The sequence below is a fragment of the Arachis ipaensis genome, chromosome B03 (assembly GCF_000816755.2).
Source record: "Arachis ipaensis cultivar K30076 chromosome B03, Araip1.1, whole genome shotgun sequence".
Lineage (NCBI taxonomy): Eukaryota > Viridiplantae > Streptophyta > Magnoliopsida > Fabales > Fabaceae > Arachis > Arachis ipaensis.
The window spans coordinates 33,204,211-33,211,169 of record NC_029787.2 but is presented as its reverse complement, the minus strand read 5'-3'; positions in this window follow the sequence as shown (position 1 = coordinate 33,211,169).

Sequence of the window (6,959 nt, the reverse complement as noted above, 5' to 3'; positions counted from 1 at the left end):
TTATCAACCAGACTTTCAACTAGTATTACCAGATATTGCAGGAAACTACATTTCAGATCGAAAAATTGATTTAGAAGAAGCAAGGTCGAAATTCAATCATCAATTACACAAAAAATTAAAAATAGCAATACATAGATTCTGATGCATATGCATCATTGGTGGCTTTACTTATTATTTTTAGTAGCTTTTAGTTTGCTTTCATGCATTTTCCTTATCAATAAACAAGCAATTGAATGATTTATTTTTACATGCTTTGATGCATCAAGTACTAGTTGAATTATGGTCATTTCATGAAAATAATACAAGAAGATGATACTACTTTTAAATGAATGAATATCTTGTGATTATTCATGGAATGGCAAGCTTTGATGCAATTGTTGTGGTTGATAACAGGTGATGCAGAGAAGAAACAGGGGAAGACAAGAAGCATAGCATTAGTAACGCTAACGTTGCTTCACAAGCACCAGCCCTTAGCATTAGCAACACCAACGTTGCTTCACAAACGCCAGGGGAGAGTGTTAGCAACGCTAACGTTGCTTGCCTCTAACGCCAGGATGAGCTCTGCATGCATGCTTAGCGTTATTAATGCTAACGCTATGCCCAATAATGCCTGCGATAAGGATTCTGGAAAATTTTGCAAGCCACGCGTACGCATGGGCGACGCATACGCGTGAGAAGGGTATCTTTGCAGGGTCACGCGTACGTATAGGCGATGCGTACGCGTGATAAGGATTCTGGGCAACGCTAACGTTGGGTGAAAAACACTAGTTGTGGGTCTGGGAGCATTATTTCGAACGTTGTTAACGCTAACGCTATCTCAATAACGCCAGCGAGAAAAGCCACGCATACGCATGGGCGACGCGTACCCATGGCAAGTACCAAAAATAGTGATGACGCACACGCATAACTGACGTGCACGCGTGATAAGCGCCAAAAATAGTGATGACGCACATGCGTGGGTGACGCATACGCGTGAGGGTGAAAGCGTTAACAACGCTAACGCTAGCCTCAGTAATGTCAGGCACAGCGTTAGTAACGCCAACGCCACTTCAGCAACGCCAACTCTTGCTCACAAACGCCAAGTGCCCAAAATACCTTCAAGTCCAAATCCAACAAAGCCCACTCCTCACTTTGAAAGCATGATTCAAAGCCATCCAAAGAGCTAGAGAATGAGTATAAATAGGTGGTACCTTGAACCTCATAGGAGGGTCCCTAGTTGGGATTACACACATCACTTTTCATACTTTGCTTGTAGTTAGTGTTTAGTTTATTTTCTAGCTTTATAATTTTGAATTTCTTTTGTAATGAGAGCTATAATTCACTAAATCCTATTTCATTAGGGGGAGGAGCTCTGTTTTATTCCAATAAATTAATGCTATTTTTCTTCTTTTCAATCCAAGTGTTGTTAGTCTAAAAGAGAGTCTTTGTGCTTCATAGATTCAATTACTATCGAGAGAGGGATTGGATCTACTTGAATTTCATAATAAACTTGAGAAAGGAGTTATGAAATTCAGATTGAGACTATTCTCTCATAGCTTTCTTGATTGATACATTCTTAGTTAGTACATGACATATAACCACTTTGAATTGAAATCTTGAAGGTTGTGTGGCTTAAGATTAGCAAATGCACTTCACCTCTTCTCATGACCAATTAGATCAAGAGATTGGCAATTGATTGTGTTAAGAGAAATTGAGCCACCAAGAGATTGGGACCCAATTATTTACAATCTGCCAAAGATCTATTTCACATGATTGAGAAAGGGTTGAAACCCATTGATTCATGAAGAATCTAACATCTCCAATCCCTAATGACCTCATCCATTATCAATTCCTACTTTAATTTCTTTAATTCCTTGTTTACCCATTCCCCAAATCCTATTTACATTCTTGCAATTTGTATTTCCTTGCTATTTACTCTTCTACATTTACTTTCTTGCAATTTAAGTTTATGCTATTTACTTTTCCAATTATTTACATTCTTGCTTTTACATTTAGTTATTTAATTTCATGCTCTTTACTTTCATGCAATTTACTTCTCTAGTTTATGTGCTTATTCAACACGCAAAATTCATTAAATGGTTTGCTTAACTAGAATATCCACTTAACTAAAGTTGCTTAATCTATCAATCTCCGTGGGATTGACCTCACTCAAAGTGAGTTATTACTTGACTACGACCCGATATACTTGCCGGTGAAATTATTATTATCAATTTTTCCGTATCAAATTCACAGTTTCAATTCCAGAATTTTCAACCACAATAAAAATTCAACACTTTCAAAAGCAAATGATTATAACGAAGCTCCAACTAATACGAACAAGAACAATGAGGAATTAAGAAAACAAACATACAACCATTCAACAAATTCAGAAGCAAAAAATTTAACACATACAATTCTGCAATTTTAGAATTCAAAATCAAATTATGAGGATGTCAAATTTGAGACTGCAACAACAAAATTTTCAGAATTAACAATGAATCCAGACCACATAGATTTGACCAAAGAAGAAGAATCAACTTTCAATTGCGAATTCCAACCACAACAGCAATAAAAAGAATCAACAGAAATAAAAATAAGATGTACTATAAATAGGAATAAGATGTACTAGTGTAGGTATACATGATGTAATTGGAAATTCAATTTCTCTCTTGACCCTAATTTTAAAAATTTTTATTTTATTTTCTCTGAATTCTCTATCTCTTGATATAAATTCGTATTAGAATATTAAGAATCAATTCATTCTTAAGTTTAATTAAGTAATTTGTCTAATCCTGTAAAAAACTACGAACCAATTTTTGAATTTTTATTATACAGAAATTTGTCTAATATATATTTCTAGAAATGAATTTAAATTATTAAACAAAAATTCACAAGTAAAAAATTAGATTTTAAAATAACAAATAAAATAAATATTGAGTAATGTTACATGTACAAGTGTTTCTGTAACCAAATTCAACTAAGTTGGTGTAAAGTTCAATAGAAAAAAATGTGTACATACATTATTATTTCTCATTTTTCGTATTTTCTGTAACACATAAATTTTTGTTGTAGAGTACAGAAACTTATTGATATAGCATATAAATTTTCGAAACATAGCACAGAAAATTTTGTACATAATACAAATTTATCGATAGCACACAAATCTTTGCACATAGCACACAAATTTTTATTCCGAATATATTTTGTTAGTTGGTTGAGTCAATGTTCTAGATATGTAATCCTCCAAAAATTTCTATGCAGTACATCAAAATTTCTATGTTATGCACCAAGATTTTTGTGCTGGGACATCAAAATTTATGTGTTATACGTATTTCATTGATACAGTATACAAATTTTTGTATATAGTACATAAATATTTGCTATAGCACACAAATTTTTGCACATAGCACACAAATTTTTGTTGCGAATATATTTTGTTAGTTGTATGAGTCAATGTTATGGGTATGTAGTCATTTAAAAGTTTTTGTGCTGCATATCAAAATCTCTGTGCTATGCACTAAAATTTTTGTCGTACACCAAAAGCAAAAATAACCATTAGTACCCATGAACTTTATGAACACTGACAAAAGTACCCATCAAACAAGAAAACTAACGCCGTACCCATGAAAGAAGGGTTTCGTATGACAAAAGTACCCAAACAATAATTTTTGTTGACTTTTTAACAAAATTTCTAAATTAACTCATCCTTCATCTTCAACCTCAATTCTATGGCCTCTCTTCTTTCCCAAACTTCAGCACCATCGTCCATTCCTTTGGAAATGAAAAATTTCAATGCAAAAGTACCCAAAGCACTTAGAATCTGAAAGGTCCTTCCCACCACCCACACCACTATCATCAACAACAACAACAAAAAAAGGTTAAATTGCCAATCAATTTACAAAGTCAAGCCATACCCAAAATTTAAATTGCCAAAAAATTAAACAAATCCTAAATCCCAAAATGTTAATTAGAGAAACAGACTTAGTACAGAAAGGTGGCAACAAAAGCAAGGTGGCCACGACAGAAGGAAAGATTGATGCGACAACGATGACAAGGCTGTGAGAGGCAGTGATGATGAGTGATGAAGACGCTGTTGGAGGCGGTGATGATTCTGCTGGAGGTGGCAACGACAAGAAAGATCGATTAGGAGGCCACAACGATGATGAACGAGCATGGAGCAGGAGGAGACAATGCTGTTGAACAAGCACAGTGCAAGACACGACGACGATCAGGCGACGACAGTGAGAGAGCAGTGACAGGCAATGAGAATGGTTGTTGTCGATTCAGCCATGTTAAGATTTGGGAGAAAAAAGTAAAGGTGCTGAAATTGTAGCCATTGATGGATGGAATTTTGGAAACACTGCTATTGTTGAAGTTTGGGAAAGAGAAAAGGATATGGTTAATTTGGAAATTTTGTTAAAAAGTCAACAAAAAATTAGGGTTTAAGTACTTTTTCGTATGGAACCTATCTTTTATGGGTACAACATTAGTTTTCTTGTTTGATGGGTACTTTTATCAGCGTTCGTAAAGTTTATGAGTACTAATGATTATTTTTTCTACACCAAAATTTATAGGTTTGCGTATTTCTTTGGTATAGTATACGAATTTTTGCATATAACACATAAAGTTTTGCACATAAAACATAATTTTTTGCTGTGAATATATTTTTCTAGTTAGTGCGTTAATGTTCTGGGTATGTGGTCTTCTAGTAATTTCTGTGCTGTACATCAAAATTTTTGTGCTGCACATCAAAATTTTTGTGCTATGTGTATTTCATTAGTTGGAGAAGAAGAAGATGATGATGATAATAAAAGAGGATGAGGAGGAAAAAAAGAAAAGAAGAAATAAATAACAACATCAAGAAGAAGAAGGAGGAGGAGGCGGCAGCGACATCAACAACGGTGGTGGTGACTGCAACGATAACAACGACGTTGAAGAAAAAACACATAAAAGAAGAAGAAGACGACGACGACGATGATAACGAAAGGGGAGGAGGAGGAGGAGGAGGAGGAGGAGGAGGAGGAGGAAGAAAAAGACCCATGTTCAAAAGAAAAGAGCACACTGGGATTTAGTTAAAAACTTGATTCAAAAAATGCTTAGACGGCTAACGTTATAGACAAATATTTATCATAAAAATCCAAATTTTTTGTAACATATTTCTTTCGAAAATTCAAAACTTTTGTATTAAAAACAAATTGTTTGGAAATGTCAAATTGTGTGTGTAAAATTTATTTTATTTTAACATTTTAAAATTCTTTCTTAATCCAAACTTTAGGTTTAGGCAAAATACATCTCGTTTTGATTCCAAATATTTTGTCTTTTCTTCTAATTCCTCATATGGGTTATTTTTCAATTTTTATTCTCTTCTTGCTCCTTTTTCTCTTTTGTCCATTCTCTTTTGCTTTATTTGTGTGTTCTTTTATTCTATCACATTCGTGTTTTCCCTTATTGTATCTTTTTGTGTTTCATCTTATCCTTCTTTCGTTCTTTTTTTCGAACTCTACTAAAAAATCTCCTTAATAGAATTTTAGTGTCCCTTTGCATCTGCTCCACTTCGTCGTCTCCTTTCATCTATTTCAATGTCACTACTTCAAAGCTATTCCGATCAAGTTGTGATTCTGGTTCACCATCATTTTTGCTGAATACATATCATTTTCTTTCTTCTATTTCTATTATTATTCTATTGTTTCTTTGGTTTTTAATTTTCTTTTTAATTTCTGCTGATTTTTCTAAACCATTTTTATAAGAGATTATAATTTCTCTTGTAGATATTAAATTAGGGTTACAATGTATAATTAATGTATTATACTCTAGTACTATATCTCAATCCAATATTATGTTATTTGGTTGATTTTGAAAAGTCAGCGTCAATGTTCCTATTGAAAAGTTGTTTTATGAGTAAAGTATATTTTTTATCTCTAAAGTTTGGCAAAATTTTAAAAATATCCTTAAATTTTATTTTGTTTGGATTTTGTCCCAAAAATTTTCGATTTGTATCAAATATATTCTCGACGATTAAATTTTAAAAAAATTTAAGACCAATTTAATAATAATGCATGAAAGTTATGTTTGATTTGCTAGTATTAAAGGTTGTTCCTATGAAATTGTTGTTGAATTGGTCTTAAATTTTTTGAAAAATTAACCGTCAAGAATATATTTAATGCAAATCGAAAATTTTTAGGACAAAATTAAAACAAAATAAAACTTAAAAATATTTTTAAAATTTTTGTCAAATTTTAAAAATAAAAATTATATTTTACCCTTGTTTTATTAATGCTTTTTTTGTCCGATGCACATATTTCTACCAACCATTTAAGGAAGATAAACTTTAATAGAGCACCAAGCTTCAAATAATATATCCCACTAAGCCAAAGCCAATAGTTATGATGAAAAAAACTTATTATTAGTGAAAGTGCATTCTTTTATTTGTTTGGGATCATTCTACAAATTATTGTTAGCAAAATTTGCAGATATGACCTATACATATTATTATCATTGCATGCCCATTCTATTTGTAAATTTGGCATATTCTTGAGTAAATAACTTTTTTTTATTATAAAAATTCAGACATTGACAAATTTATTTTTAATAAAATAAAACTGATATTATACCCTTAAAAGATGAATTGTAGTTAATAAAACTACTCAAATACTAAAAATTTATTTAAATTTTTGAAATTCCCTCCTAATCTAATTTAATCTAACCAAATTTTTAACTATAATCTAATTCTGCCACGTCACTAAACTCCAACCTTTCACCACCAACCCACTTGATATTACAAATTTTTTTTTTAGAGATCACATTTTACACTTTTAATTTTTTTAAACAATTGAGAAGATCCATTTCCAAAAATTGGAAGATGCTGTAGATAAGTGGTGAGATGAGTAGGAGTTGAATTAATATACAAAAGCAAAGACTAAGTGTATTGTGTTTTTTTTTTTTAATTCCTATGTGTATTTGATTTTGAATATTTTGGAATG